Source organism: Pleurodeles waltl, chromosome 8 (genome assembly GCF_031143425.1).
Source record: "Pleurodeles waltl isolate 20211129_DDA chromosome 8, aPleWal1.hap1.20221129, whole genome shotgun sequence".
Lineage (NCBI taxonomy): Eukaryota > Metazoa > Chordata > Amphibia > Caudata > Salamandridae > Pleurodeles > Pleurodeles waltl.
Window position 1 is genome coordinate 789,808,214 of NC_090447.1, and position 14,382 is coordinate 789,822,595.

The 14,382-nt window shown below is 50.4% G+C and overlaps 1 protein-coding gene across 3 annotated transcripts in view; it reads right to left on the bottom strand.

The window, feature by feature from the left end:
• Nucleotides 1-14,382, bottom strand: part of CTPS2 (CTP synthase 2) — a 1,490,982-nt gene that overhangs the window by 869,504 nt on the left and 607,096 nt on the right. The window lies entirely within an intron of this gene.

Genomic DNA, 14,382 nt, shown 5'->3' on the forward strand with positions numbered 1-14,382 from the left:
TTTCCCCGCAAGCGGAACAACGCTTGCCTGAACCACAATTCTGCCTGGAGTGTGCCTTAACCACACATATGCCTTAACCATGCATATGTGTGGTTTAGGCAGGGAGCAGTCTAGCTGTATGGATGGGCAGATCAGGAACTGGAAGGATTGAGAGAGGTAAGTGGGGTGGGGGCTAGTTTTAAGGGGGTTGTTTTTAGGGTTGGGGGTGGTTTTGGGGCTCAGGGTAGGTGGGGAGGGTTAGTGTAGCTTTTTTGGCAGGGGGAAGGGTTTTAGGGCTCAGGTGGGCGGTCCGGGTAATTTTAAGGGCAATGGCTAGGTTTTTAAGATTCAGGACGGGGTGGTTAAGGGGCAGTTTTAAGGGGTGGGGTCAGTTTTAGGGCTCAGGTCGGTGGGGATGGGGCAGGGTCGTTTTTAGCAGGGGGCAGGGTTTTAGGCCTCAAGACAGGGGGACGGGAAGGCAGTTTTAAGGGCATGGTCAGTTTTAGAACTCAGGGATGGGGGTCAGGGTAGTTTTATGGGCAGGGCGAAGTCAGTGTTAGGGCTCAGGGCGGGGTGTATCACAGTAGTTTTATGGGCAGAGGCCAGGTTTAGAGCTTAGGGAGAGGGGGTAAAGGGCAGTTTTAAGGGGTGGAGGTCAGCTTAGGGCTCAGGGCAGGGGGGCTGGGGTCAGGGTCATTTTTAGTAGGGAGCAGGGTTTTAGGCCTTAGGGCATGGAGAGGAAAAGGGGTAGTTTTAAGGGCAGGGTAGGGTCGGTTTTAGGGCTCAGGGCGGGGGTTTGGGTAGTTTTAAGGAGAGGTCTGATTCGGTTTTAGGGCTCAGGGTGGGCGATTGGGGTAGTTTTAAGGGCAGGGGCCGGGTTTTAGGGCTAATGGCGGGCAGAAAGGGACAGTTTTAGGCCTCAGGGTGGGGTCAGGGTAGTTCTTAGCAGGGGGCAGGTTTTTAGGCCTCAGGGTGGGGGCTGGGGTCAGGGTAGTTCTTAGCAGGGGGCAAGGGTTTAGGCCTCAGGCGGTGGGGGAAGGGGCAGGTTCAAGGGCTGGGGCGAGGTGGATTGCAGGGCTGGTGTATCGGGTGTTAGGGCGCAGGGTTGGGAGTGATATACCACGCATATTACTTTACCAATCATGCTTTTTGCAATGAAATTTGTTGTAAAGGTATGCATGATAAAAGCATGTGTGGTTGGGGTTAAAACCGTGTTGTTTAGGCATGCGTGGTTCAGGCATGTGTGGTTGTGTCAAACAACCTTTAGAAATTCTTTGTGTATTACCAAAAAATTGAAATTTACCCAGCATATAGAGGCAGTGCTACAAGAGCAGATTTCTGACGTTCTCATTTAAAAAAAATCAATTTCTCAATGGAGAGTGAGTGGAGAGGCTGCAGAGAAAGTGCTGCCAAACATACACTGTGAAACATTATATACATTCCCCACTTGACTGCCTTTCTGTACTCCTTCACTCACCCAGAAGATCTATGCCTGAAGCATAAAGAGGTTGGTTGTAGCGCAATGTTTGCACTTCAGTGTCATCATGCTCTCCCTTGATGTTACAAAGGACGCTTAATACCTCATATTGCAGATGGTTTAGAGCAACAAATTGCAATCTGCCTGCCTCATCAATAGTAGTAATACAGGATTTAGATTTCGACTGAACAGTAGCGAATGCTGGATTGGAGGCGTGCATGCAAGAACAGTTTCCAAATATTACAGCAATCATGACAACTTCCAAAACATCCTTAAAACTATAAATGAAACATTAGCAGTCAAATGTTTTAAGAAAATGCTGTCTATGGCGAGGGCACGAGTTATAGTTACCTTAGGGCGCAAGTTATAGTTACTTGAAAGAACTCTAACTATAACTGCTGAATTTTTGTGGTTTTGTACGAGTAAATTCACAACCTAAATATAACGTCCCTGTAACCTTTATTTTTTTTCATTTAATTTCTAAGGTTTTTTTATTTTATTTCCTCACTATAACGTCGTGTAACCTTTGTTTTGGGCCGTGAGCAGCAGGAGCTGGCCGCAGGGCCTGGCCTGTGGCAGGTCTGAGCAGACCAACCCCTATAACTACCCAACTCTGTGCTGCAAACTGCTTTCCGCTGTGCATAGTGGGGTTAGCCACAGGGCCTGCAACCAACCCCCATAACCACCCAACCCCACACCATGAACAGCTGAACAGTCTGTCTCTGTTCCAGTGAGAATAGGTGTGAGAGGGTGTCTCTGGGTGTGAAAGTGGATGTGTGAGGTTCTGATTAGTTTGTGAGTGGTGCATGAGGGTCTGGGTGGCTCTGTGAGTGGGTGCGTCAGTAGATCTGTGAGTGGGTGCGTCAATGTCTGAATGGATCTGTGAGTAGGGGTCTCCATGTCTGAGTGGGTCTCTGAGTAGGTGCATGAGGGTCTAAGTGGATCTGTGAGTGGATGCGTCAGTGTCTGAGCGGGTCTGTGAGAGGGTGCATGAGGGTCTAAGTGGGTCTGTGAGTAGGTGCATGAGTGTCTGAGAGGGTTTGTGACTGCGTGCATGAGGATCTGAGTGGGTCTGTGAGGGGGTGAGTCAGTGTCTGAGTGGGTCTGTGACTGGGTGCATGAGGCACTGGGTAGGTTTGTGAGTGAGTCCATGAGTGACTAAGTGGGTCTGTGAGTGGGTGTGTGAGGGTTTCAGTGGGTCTGTGAGTGGGTGTGTCGGTGTCTCAGTGGGTCTGTGAGTGGCTGCATCCGTGTCTGAGTGGGTCTGTGAGTGAGTGCATGAGGGTCTGAGTGGGTTTGTGAATGGGTGTATCGGTGTCTGAGTGGGTCTGTAAGTGGGTGCGTCAGTGTCTGAGTGGGTCTTTAAGTGGCTGCATGAAGGTCTAAGTGGGTTTGTGAGTGGGTGCATAAGTCTCTGAGTGGGTCTGAAAGTGGGAGTCAATGAGTGGGTCTGAGTGAGTTTGTGAGTAGGTGTGTCGGTATCTGAGTGGGTCTGTGAGTGGGTGCATCAGTGTCTGTGTGGGTCTGTGAGTGAGTGCTTGAGGGTCTGAGTGGGTTTGTGAGTGGGTGCACAAGTGTCTGAGTGGGTCTGTAAGTGGGTGTGTGAGGGTCTGAGGGAGTCTGTTAGTGGATGCTTTAGTGTCTGAGTGGGTCTTTGAGTGGGTGTGTCAGTGTCTGAGTGGGTCTGTGAGTGGCTGCATGAGGGTCTAAGTGGGTTTGTGAGTGGGTGAATAAGTGTCTGAGTGGGTCTGAAAGTGGGTGTGGAAGCCTATGAGTGGGTCTGAGTGGGTGAATGTGTGTCTGAGTGGATGTGTGACTGGGCAAATGAGTGTCTGAGTGCATGTATGAGTGAATGAATTAGTGTATGAATGAGTGTGATTTTTTTTAAAATGTGCTTTTTTGTTTTTAATCTCAATTAAACACCCCTGAAGAACGAGTTACTTACCTTCGGTAACGACTTTTCTGGTGGATACATTAGCTACCTGTGGATTCCTCACCTGATGAATACTCCCATGGCGCCAGCATTTGACGGAAATCTTCTTACTAGTCTCTGCACGTCGACGAGGACGTCACTCTAGCCCACGCGACGCCGTCTGACGTCATACAGGCAATAAGAAGTCCTCGCCGACGTGCCGATGACAGTACCAACATTTTTTACGTGCATGAGAATAATAATAATAACCCAATGCAATGAAAGAGCAAAGCAACATCTCTTAATATTGTAAATCACACAACATTGCAATAAAATAGCTGTAGATTTAATATAACCTTTTTCTTTTTTTTGTTTTTTTTTTTTTTAAACAAATAAATATATTTATACATACGAATCATGTATATACCCAATATATATATAGATTTATATATAAATATACACATATATACAAATATCATACATGCAAAATGTATTGCAACTTTGAAGACCAAAAGGAGCACACTCAAGGATTGCTTGGAGAGACCAAAAAGGCAACGGGGAGGCGGGTGGGACCGTGAGGAATCCACAGGTAGCTAATGTATCCACCAGAAAAGTCGTTACCGAAGGTAAGTAACTCGTTCTTCTGATGGATACAACTACCTGTGGATTCCTCACCTGATGAATAGAGTCCCAAAGCAGTACCACGCCCGGCGGTGGGTGCCTAAATGGTCAAACCAAGAAATCCTGCAGCACTGACCGTGCAAAATGACCGTCCCTTCTGACCTCAGAGTCCAAACAGTAATGTTTCACAAAAGTGTGAAGGGACGACCAAGTTGCGGCCTTGCAGATGTCAACCACAGGAACACCCCTGGCCAAGGCCGAAGAGGCCGACTTAGCTCTGGTGGAGTGAGCTCTAATGCCCTCAGGCGGATCCTTCTTTGCCAAAGAGTAACAGATTTTAATGCAAAGAACAACCCACCTGGAGAGTGTTCTCTTGTGGACTGCCTTTCCTCTCCTCTTGCCCACGTATCCGACAAACAGCTGATCCTCCAGCCTGATATCCTTCATTCTGTCGATATAGAAGCTCAACGCCCTTTTTGGGTCCAGGCGATGTAGTCTTTCTTCCTCCTTTGAAGGATGAGGCGGAGGATAAAACGTGGACAAAGTGATTGTCTGAGCCAAATGGAAGGGTGAAACAACCTTCGGAAGGAAAGCAGCCTTGGTCCTCAACACCACCTTATCCCCATAAAACGTTATATAAGGGGGTTTAACCGATAAGGCCTGCAACTCACTCACTCTCCTTGCAGATGTTATAGCTACCAGGAATACTGTTTTAATAACCAAATACCTTAAGGGGCAAGAATGCATAGGCTCAAAAGGGGACCCCATAAGGAAAGTCAGGACCAAGGACAAATCCCATTGAGGCATAACGAATGGTTTTGGAGGATATTGATTCAGAAGACCTTTCAAGAATCTGAGAACAATAGGGGATTTAAATAACGATGGTTGGTCTGGAAGACAAATGAAGGCTGACAAGGCCGACAAATAACCCTTAATGGTAGCTACTGCACAACCTTTCTGCGCTAGAGACAGTGCAAAAGACAAAACATGTGACAGATGAGCATGTAAGGGATCAATCTGTCTCTCTCCACACCACATAACAAAATTAGACCACCTATTAGCGTAGATAGATTTAGTGGAGTGTCGCCTGGCCGCTAAGATAACATCCACTACATCAGGTGGGAGAGAGAAGGAACTCAGGTTGCCCCGTTCAATCTCCAAGCATGTAGGTGCAGACTCTGGAGGTTGGGGTGTAAAACCTGCCCCTGCGACTGCGAGAGGAGGTCTGCCCTGAGAGGGAGACGGAGCGGAGGGCACAGTGAGAGTTGGAGAAGGTCGGAGTACCATACCCTCCTTGGCCAATCCGGAGCTATTAAGATGACTTGGGCCCGGTCTTGGCGAATTTTCCTCAACACTCGAGGAATCAAGGGTATGGGGGGAAACGCGTAAAGCAACTGGTCGCACCAGGTTATCTGAAACGCGTCCCCCAACGCTCCCTGCATCGGATACTGGAGGCTGCAGAATAACGGGCAATGCGCGTTCTCCCGAGTGGCAAACAGATCTATCCGAGGAAACCCCCACATCTGGAAGATTAAACAGACTTGATCTGGATGGAGACGCCACTCGTGGTCTGCCGAGAATTGGCGACTGAGACTGTCCGCACGTACATTCAAGACCCCGGCCAGATGATTTGCCACCAAGCAAATCTGATGGTCCTTTGCCCAGGACCATAGCCGAAGAGCTTCTCTGCAGAGAAGGTACGACCCTACTCCTCCCTGTTTGTTTATGTACCACATCGTGGTAGTATTGTCCGTCAGGACCTGTACCGACTGACCACGAAGGGATGGGAGGAAGGCCTTGAGAGCCAAACGTACAGCCCGTAACTCCAACAGATTGATATGAAACACCTGTTCCTCTGGAGACCAAAGCCCTTTGATCTCCAGATCCCCCAGATGAGCTCCCCATCCTAGGGTGGAGGCATCCGTTATTACCGTGGCCACTGGTGGCGACTGCGCGAACGGCTTCCCCTGTGAAAGATTGTTGCCCGCAATCCACCACTTCAATTCCACAGCAGCATCTCTGGAGATCTTGACAGTACCTTCTAAATCTCCCTTGTGTTGAGACCACTGCCTTCGGAGGCACCACTGAAGAGCCCTCATGTGCCAGCGAGCATGCGTGACCAACAGAATGCAGGAGGCGAACAGACCGAGCAGACGAAGGACCTTGAGGACTGGAACTACCGCTCCATTTCGAAACATTGGAACCAATTCCTGAATATCTTGAATCCGCTGAGGCGGAGGAAAGGCTCGACTCAATGTTGTATCCAGTACTGCCCCTATGAACAGGAGGCGCTGAGAGGGCTCCAGGTGAGATTTGGGCACGTTCACCGAAAAGCCCAGGTCGAACAACAACTGGGTTGTTGACTGCAGATGATGCGACACAAGCTCCGGGGACTTGGCTTTGATCAACCAGTCGTCCAAGTAAGGGAATACTGCTATCCCCTTCCTTCTGAGCTCCGCCGCAACCACTGACATCACCTTTGTGAAGACTCGAGGTGCTGAAGTAAGACCAAACGGGAGGACCGCAAACTGATAGTGCTGCGACCCTACCACAAACCGGAGATACTTCCTGTGCGACTTGAGTATCGGGATATGAAAGTAAGCATCCTGCAAGTCGACAGACACCATCCAATCTTCCTTGTTCAACGCCAAAAGCACCTGTGCTAGGGTCAGCATCTTGAACTTTTCCTGTTTGAGGAACCAATTCAAGATCCTCAGATCCAGGATTGGTCTCAACTGACCATCCTTTTTGGGAATCAGGAAGTATCTTGAGTAACAACCTCGACCCTTTTCCTGCTCTGGGACCAACTCTACCGCGCCCTTTGAAAGGAGGACTTGAACCTCCTGTTCTAGCAACAGGAGGTGTTCTTCTGAACAATAAGATGGGCGGGGCGGGATGAGGTGCGGGAACTCCCGAAAGGGAAGGGCGTAGCCTTTTCCCACAATGCCGAGAACCCAAGTGTCCGTTGTGATAGACTTCCACTTGTGGAGAAAACGCTGTAATCTGCCCCCTACAGGAGAGGAGTGAGTGGGAAACGGTGGAAGCCTAAGGCTGCTTCCCCTGCTGCACCCCTCCAGAGGACGAGGAAGAGGCAGAGTGCTGTTGAGAGGCTCCTCTGGTACGGACCCCACCCCTCCCCCTCCCTCTAAATGACCTATAGGGGAGGGAAGAGGCGGGTTGCTGGAACCTCCCCCGAAAGGAAGAGGAATAAGAGCCACGCCCAAATCCCCGAAACCTCCTGAAAATTCTAGAAGAGGCAGAGGAAGAAGGAGCTTGCAGTCCTAACGATTTGGCTGTGGCTCTGCTCTCCTTAAATCGTTCCAAGGCTGAATCTGCCTTGGCTCCAAACAGTCTGTCCCCATCAAACGGGAGGTCCAGCAGGGTCGACTGCACATCCGCAGAGAACCCTGAGTTTCGGAGCCAGGCCTGTCTTCTTGCCACCACAGCCGTGCCCATCGCCCTGGCCACCGAGTCGGTCGTGTCCAGCCCAGACTGGATAATCTGGGTCGCGGCAGCCTGGGCGTCCGAGACCACATCCAAAAGACCCTGGGGAAGCTCCGTGAATGAAGACAAAATATCATCCATCAGCGCATGGATGTACCTCCCCAGAATGCACGTGGCGTTGGTGGCCTTCAACGCCAAACTGCATGACGAAAATATTTTCTTGGACTGCGCATCCAGTTTCTTGGAGTCTCTGTCTCCAGGCACCGTCGGGAAGGAACCAGGCGCTGACTTTGAGGAACAGGAGGCTTGCACCACCAAGCTCTCCGGCGTAGGGTGTCTAGAGAGAAAGCCAGGGTCAGATGGTGCAGCTCGATACCTCCTGGCCACAGCCCTATGAACGGCCGAGGAAGACACCGGCTTCTTCCACACCTCCAACACCGGATCCAGCAAAGCCTCATTAAATGGCAAGAGAGGCTCAGCTGCAGCAGAGGCCGGATGCAATACCTCTGTCAGCAAATTCTGCTTTGCCTCTGCCACCGGCAAAGGCAGGTCCAAAAAGCTCGCTGCCTTCCTCACCACAGCATGAAAGGAAGCAGCCTCCTCCGTATATTCCCCTGGAGATGAAAGGTCCCACTCAGGGGAAGTGTCCAGCCCACTGGCTGTATCCAGACCATGCAGTCCGTCTCCAGAGTCCTCAATCTCTCCCTCCTCTAGGACTCGCTGGTACTCTTGCTCTTCTAAAAGACGGAGAGCACGCCTCCTCGAATGAAGTCTCTCCTCGATACGCGGAGTCGACATGGCCTCCGCCGACGTCGAAGAACGGCGCCGATCTCCAGAAGCATCTGACGCCGCGTCCGGCGCCACAGGCAGCTTCGGCGCCGAGGCAGGAGCCGGAGGACGAGGTCTTGGAGCCGATGGACCAACCGGAGTCACAGGGCAAAATCCTGACTTCGACGGAGGGGCAACCTCCGGGGCCGAAACATCCGAAGCCACCGGAGCGGCCACCGACGCCGGCACCGGCGCCGAGCCCACATTCCCAAAAGGGAGAAAGGGCATAAAGGGTGCCGGCCGAAGAGGCGCAGGATCACCCAACGAAAAGGCCAAGGGCCCCGAAGGACCAGCCGGAGCAGCTCCTGGAGCCATCTGCTGAAAGATGGTATACATCGCATTAAGAAACGCGGTACTATCGGCTCCAGGAGTGGGAAAAGCCGGATACTGGGGTGCCTGGATCGAGGGCGACCCCGACGCCGGCCTCGACGTCTGCGACGCCGGAGAAAACACAAGAGGCTGCACCACCTCAATCACTGACGCCTGACCAGGTGAAGTCGGTGACGCCGGAGAGGGCAACGGCGTCGATGGATGCGGCGTGACCGTGGGGCTGACCTCCCAAGTCCTCCGACGCCGAGCCGAAGGTGACCTCGAACGAGACTCCTTGCTGGAGTGACGTCGTGAGTCTCTACGGCGCCGGGAGTCTCGATGACGCCGGTGAGACCTTGGCGAAGAAGACTTCTTATGATGTTTCTCCTTCTTCTTTGACTTTGCCATAAATAACTTTGCCTCGCGCTCTTTGAGGGCCTTCGGATTCATGTGTTGACATGAATCGCAAGTCGAGACGTCGTGGTCGGAGCTCAAACACCATAGACAGTCGGAGTGAGGATCTGTAACTGACATCTTGCCCCCACACTCTCGACAGGGCTTGAAACCCGACTTCCTCTGAGACATTGTTACCGCAGAGAAGACTACGCAGCAGACAATACACTGTAACCACGAAGGTAACAGTAACTCCCTCGAAGATAACCGTTTCGAATGCACGGAAAAAAGGGAACTGTCATCGGCACGTCGGCGAGGACTTCTTATTGCCTGTATGACGTCAGACGGCGTCGCGTGGGCTAGAGTGACGTCCTCGTCGACGTGCAGAGACTAGTAAGAAGATTTCCGTCAAATGCTGGCGCCATGGGAGTATTCATCAGGTGAGGAATCCACAGGTAGTTGTATCCATCAGAATCACACTTTTAGGGCTTTCCTCTAAAGTAAAGTAGTCAGTACTGTTTTGAAAGCACCCGCTTGACGGGAGGGTGGAAGAAGTGCAGTTCGCTTAGCCGGGAAGATATGGGCACCAGGAGATGGTGAAGTTGCAACAGTCCTCCACAGAACAAAGGAGATACGGCACTGTATAGCTGAAGAAAGTGGACACTCAGAACCAGCCCGGGGGAAGGGTTGGGGGACACTACAACAGTCAGCAGTCTAAAAGGCAGGAGAGCCACCCACCTCCATTTTATGCCCGGAGGCGCACTTAAAGAATGCCGCAACCCTGCTGCGTGGGAAGAGTGCGGGACACAGCCTGCCTGGCTGAAGACTGGGCCAAGGGCGGCCTCTTTGCGCCCGTAAACGGCTGGACAAGGCCGGGCTGGGCCACCCCTCTTAACGTGTTCATATATCACTTCACCAACAATAAGAGGCACTTCAATTGATAATTTGGTGTGCAGCCTCCCACTACTGTTAGTCAGTGGCTTTGTAGGAACTGAGGCTATTATTCATTGTATAGATTAAGCTTTCAGTACTTGAAAAAGATGGGCAAGCAGAAGGTAGCAACTTCGCAGGAAAGTATTAGAGGTAATTGCACACTAAGGGGGTCATTCTGACCCCGGCGGTCTTAGACCGCCGGGGCCAGGGTCGGCGGGAGCACCGCCGACAGGCCGGCGGTGCCCCGCAGGGCATTCTGACCGCGGCGGTAAAGCCGCGGTCGGACCGGCAACACTGGCGGTCTCCCGCCAGTGTCCCGCCGCCCTTTTGAATCCTCCAAGGCGGCGCAGCTAGCTGCGCCGCCGAGGGGATTCCGACCCCCCCTACCGCCATCCAGTTCCCGGCGGTCCGCCCGCCGGGAACCGGATGGCGGTAGGGGGGGTCGCGGGGCCCCTGGGGGCCCCTGCAGTGCCCATGCCACTGGCATGGGCACTGCAGGGCCCCCGTAAGAGGGCCCCTACAAGTATTTCACTGTCTGCTTAGCAGACAGTGAAATACGCGACGGGTGCAACAGCACCCGTCGCACCTTCCCACTCCGCCGGCTCGATTACGAGCTGGCATCCTCGTGGGAAGGGAGTTTTTCCCTGGGCTGGCGGGCGGTCTTTTGGCGACCGCCCGCCAGCCCAGGGAAAAACTTAGAATACCCTCCGTGGTCTTTCGACCGCGGAGCGGTATTTCGGAGGGGGGAACTCTGACGGGCGGCCTCCGCCGCCCGTCAGGGTCAGAATGACCCCCTAAATGGCTTCTTGCAAAAGGCGGTTGGAGCCATAGAAAGGAGATTGAATCTGCTGAATGAACATTGTTCATTGCAGCTCTCCTGCCCACCTCTTCCTCATCACCCCAGCTACTGAAGACACCTCAATCAGCTTCAAGGGCTAACCAATAGGGAGATAAGTGAGATGGTAGTCAGGAGATACCGGACACCTGCTTGACTGACCTATCCAGGGTAGTGATCCCGTCGGTCTCATTGGGTACTTTGGTCAGTGCAACAGAAATTCCAGCTGTTAAAGGAAAAAGAAAACATGGTGATAATTCCCTAAAGAGCAAACGTGTACGTACTGCGGGCCCCTATAGCCCTGGAATTGAAAGTGGAATGGCGAAGAGAATGCAGATGGAGCCTGTTGATCTAGTTGCCCTAACAACTGAGCATATAGTAGAGGAGTTGGCCAAAAGAATGGGTCCGATAGAGAACCATCTAATAGTCATTGAAGAGAAACTGGAGGTGGTTGTCCAGTTACTTAAGTCCAATGATTTATTGCCTACAATCCCCGCCTCACAGCTCCAGTCTCAGGGCAACTCTACAGTGTCTGGATGACAGGATGGTGCTCTGCCATGCCAAAAGGGAACCTCATCACTCCAAGTAATCTTGCCTGTGAAAGTGCCTCTGCCGGACTGTCCTTGAGTGAGGACATGGCTGGATGTTCCAGCTAAGTTTTGGGGAATTGGCACTTTGGAAACGCAGCTACTAATAACATAGAATAAAATGGCATAGAAACTTCTAAACGACAGGCAGCAAATTTTCTGAAGATGGGAAGAAGTAGTAACAGTCTTCACGGGGTTTTCCATCTTCTCCCGGAGCCCAGCCCATATGTGGCAGTGTTTACTAATGCACCCAGTTTACAGCCAAACAGTTCAGAGACCCATAAAGAACTGAAAAACAAGGTCATTAAATGGCTACAAAGCAACCCTAATTTCCCATTTTCCATGGTATCCTCAATACTAATGGTGAGGAGGGTGGGTGTGGTGGTCTCGTTGAAGAAGTTCTGTGAAGGGGAGTGTATTGTTCTAAATTGTAACTATCCGGCTACAGTTAATCAGATCTTTCTAAGTTGTTGCAAAGTTAGTCCACTGTCTAGGGGGTTCTTCTTGTGTAGGCTTGCAGTTTTTTAGCCCCACTCAGGTTTCATCTTTACTAAGGGGGTGGAAATAGGCCCAAGAGGCCCTGTTAGTTATTGTGCCCAAAAGGGTGTTCCCGCTCACCAACAGATTGCGTGTAGGCAGATTTCCTTCCACATTGTCTGAAGTGGACTGACTTAAAAATAGGGCTAAGCAGGGGCCACCTGGAGGAGGGAGGTGGATGGTATCCTTAGATGCGCTTGATGCTCCTAGCCATGGTGATGTTCCCTCAGAGGGTGAATCAAAGCACAACTTAACCCCAGTGGGCTCACCTCCGATTCAATCACAAGCATTGTCCGAGAAGCCAGTCAATATTATTAGTTGGAACACAGCAGGGCTAGAAGCAAAAATGTCCATCCCAGAATGTTTTTTTTTTTAATAGACAAGCATATGATTTGTGTATTTTAGGAAACATGGGCAGTGGAGCCTAAGTACAGACCAGGGTACAAGAGCTATTGGGTTCCTGAGAATACGGTATCCTCCAGCAGACCTTCTGGGGGCTTACTTATATGGATAAGTAGATCTCTCAAGAGTCAACTGAGAGAATTGGACATGGGTTGTACTGATCTATGTGACTTAGTTCTATTTACCCATAAAGAGCAAACGCAACTATTGGTAAATATCTATAGTAGGAGCGTTGGAAGAAGTTGTGAATCCAAGGTTTTGAGCACCCTGGATAATACGCTAGTCAGCAGAAACAGTGGCCACCATATACTGATTGCTGGGGATTTTAAAGCTACACTTGAGCCTTACCCATTGGCGCTGGAACTCTATCAAGAAGAGGACAGTTTATGGGGTATCCCGCAACTGCTGAAGAGTAAAGGACATAGATTGACTAGGGTGGCACTCCAAATTGTTAATATCACACATGCCCACGGCCTTCGAGTATGTAATGGGCGCTCTTGCTCAGGTATTAATCCCTCTCCCACATTTAGACAAGGAACATGTGGAAGTCACATTGACTACTTCTTATTAGATATATACGCTTGTGGGGACATATGGAAGCCATGGTGGTAGTGGAGCACGAGGAAAGTGACCACGATCCACTAATACTCACTATCAGGAGTTTGCTACCTGTAATTGTGGCCCCTGTCTCTGAGGATTTTGATCGGCATCTCACTATGACAAATAATAGACGTAATGTGAAGTGGGAAACAATCAACTCTTCCCGTGTACTTTTGCAGCCATATATACATTATTGGCAAAGCAAATGGAACACGTGCTCCAATTCGGGCAAGTAGAGGGAAGGATATTGGCGGAGCATTTGAAATCAGTTGATAGCCTGAAAGAACTATTCGTTAAACAGTCCAAAGGCAAAATGAGAATTACGTGAAATGATAGGTGGTATAATAGATCTTGCAGAGTACCTAAGATTAGGCTGTTGAGGGACCTTAAAAGAGGGACTAGAGATTCAATCAAGCAATCGAGGAAAACCTATAAGCTGGAGTTGACCAAGGCACAGAGAAGTTGAGAAGAGAAGTATTGGATAGTCCTGTTAGAGGCAGGAAGAAATAAGGATAGCAGGAAGTTTTGGAAATTGGTCTCAAACCAAAGTGAGGAACCTCAACCCCTGTCTGGGGTATCAATTCTTCCCGATGAATGGGTTAAACACTTCAGTTTGCTCTACTCTGGAACTGATGATTTTGACCCAATAGAGAGGAGTGTTAGTAGGGTGAGAGTGTATCCCCAACTAAGTTTTCCTTAGCTGAGACCAAGGTAGCAGTATCTTCCCTTAAGTGGGGCAAAGCACCGGCCTCAACAAAATACCGGGTGACCTCTATAAGTAAAATCTTGACATTTGGACACCTTACTTAAATAGGGTCTGTAATGCAGTGGCTGCAGGTGCACCCATCCCCTATACCTGGAAAGGGGCAAAAATAGTCAATCTCCATAAGAAGGGAAATCTCAGTTACCCGTCTAATTATTGGCCTATAAGCCTGCTAGACAACCTCCAGAATATGTTTCCAAAACAGATTTTGAACCATTTGGAGGAGTGGATTGAGGAGAGCAGGGCCATTTTGAGATTGCATGCAGGATTTGGTTCTGCAGTTAGTACAATCAACCAAGTGATGAGGTTCATGGCAATCAGATAGAAGACAGTGCCTATCATTGAAGGGAATCTATGCGTTGCCTTCATCGATCTCTGTGTAGCCTTCGATATGGTTCCCAGACATAAGCTGTGCCATACATTGAGGAAAATGGGAGTCCCCAGTGGTCTCTTGAACCTAATTGTTCGATTTCACGAAGGTACTTTTGCCCGTATTAGATGCGGCAGGGATGGTGAATTGACAGATCCAATTATCACTGAGAGAGGGGTGCGACATGGCTGTGTTCTTGCTCCCACCCTCTTTCTCTTGTACATTGACAACTTGTACCTCGTTAGTAACTTTAAGACTGGATCTTGGGTTGAATATTATTGATGACCATGCAGCACTGAAGCCCCCGCCTGTATTGGCTTTGTCTCTGGAAGACAGAGGAACTGGTACCTTTTAGGGACGGAATTAGAGATTTACTAGGGAGCTCGAGCTGC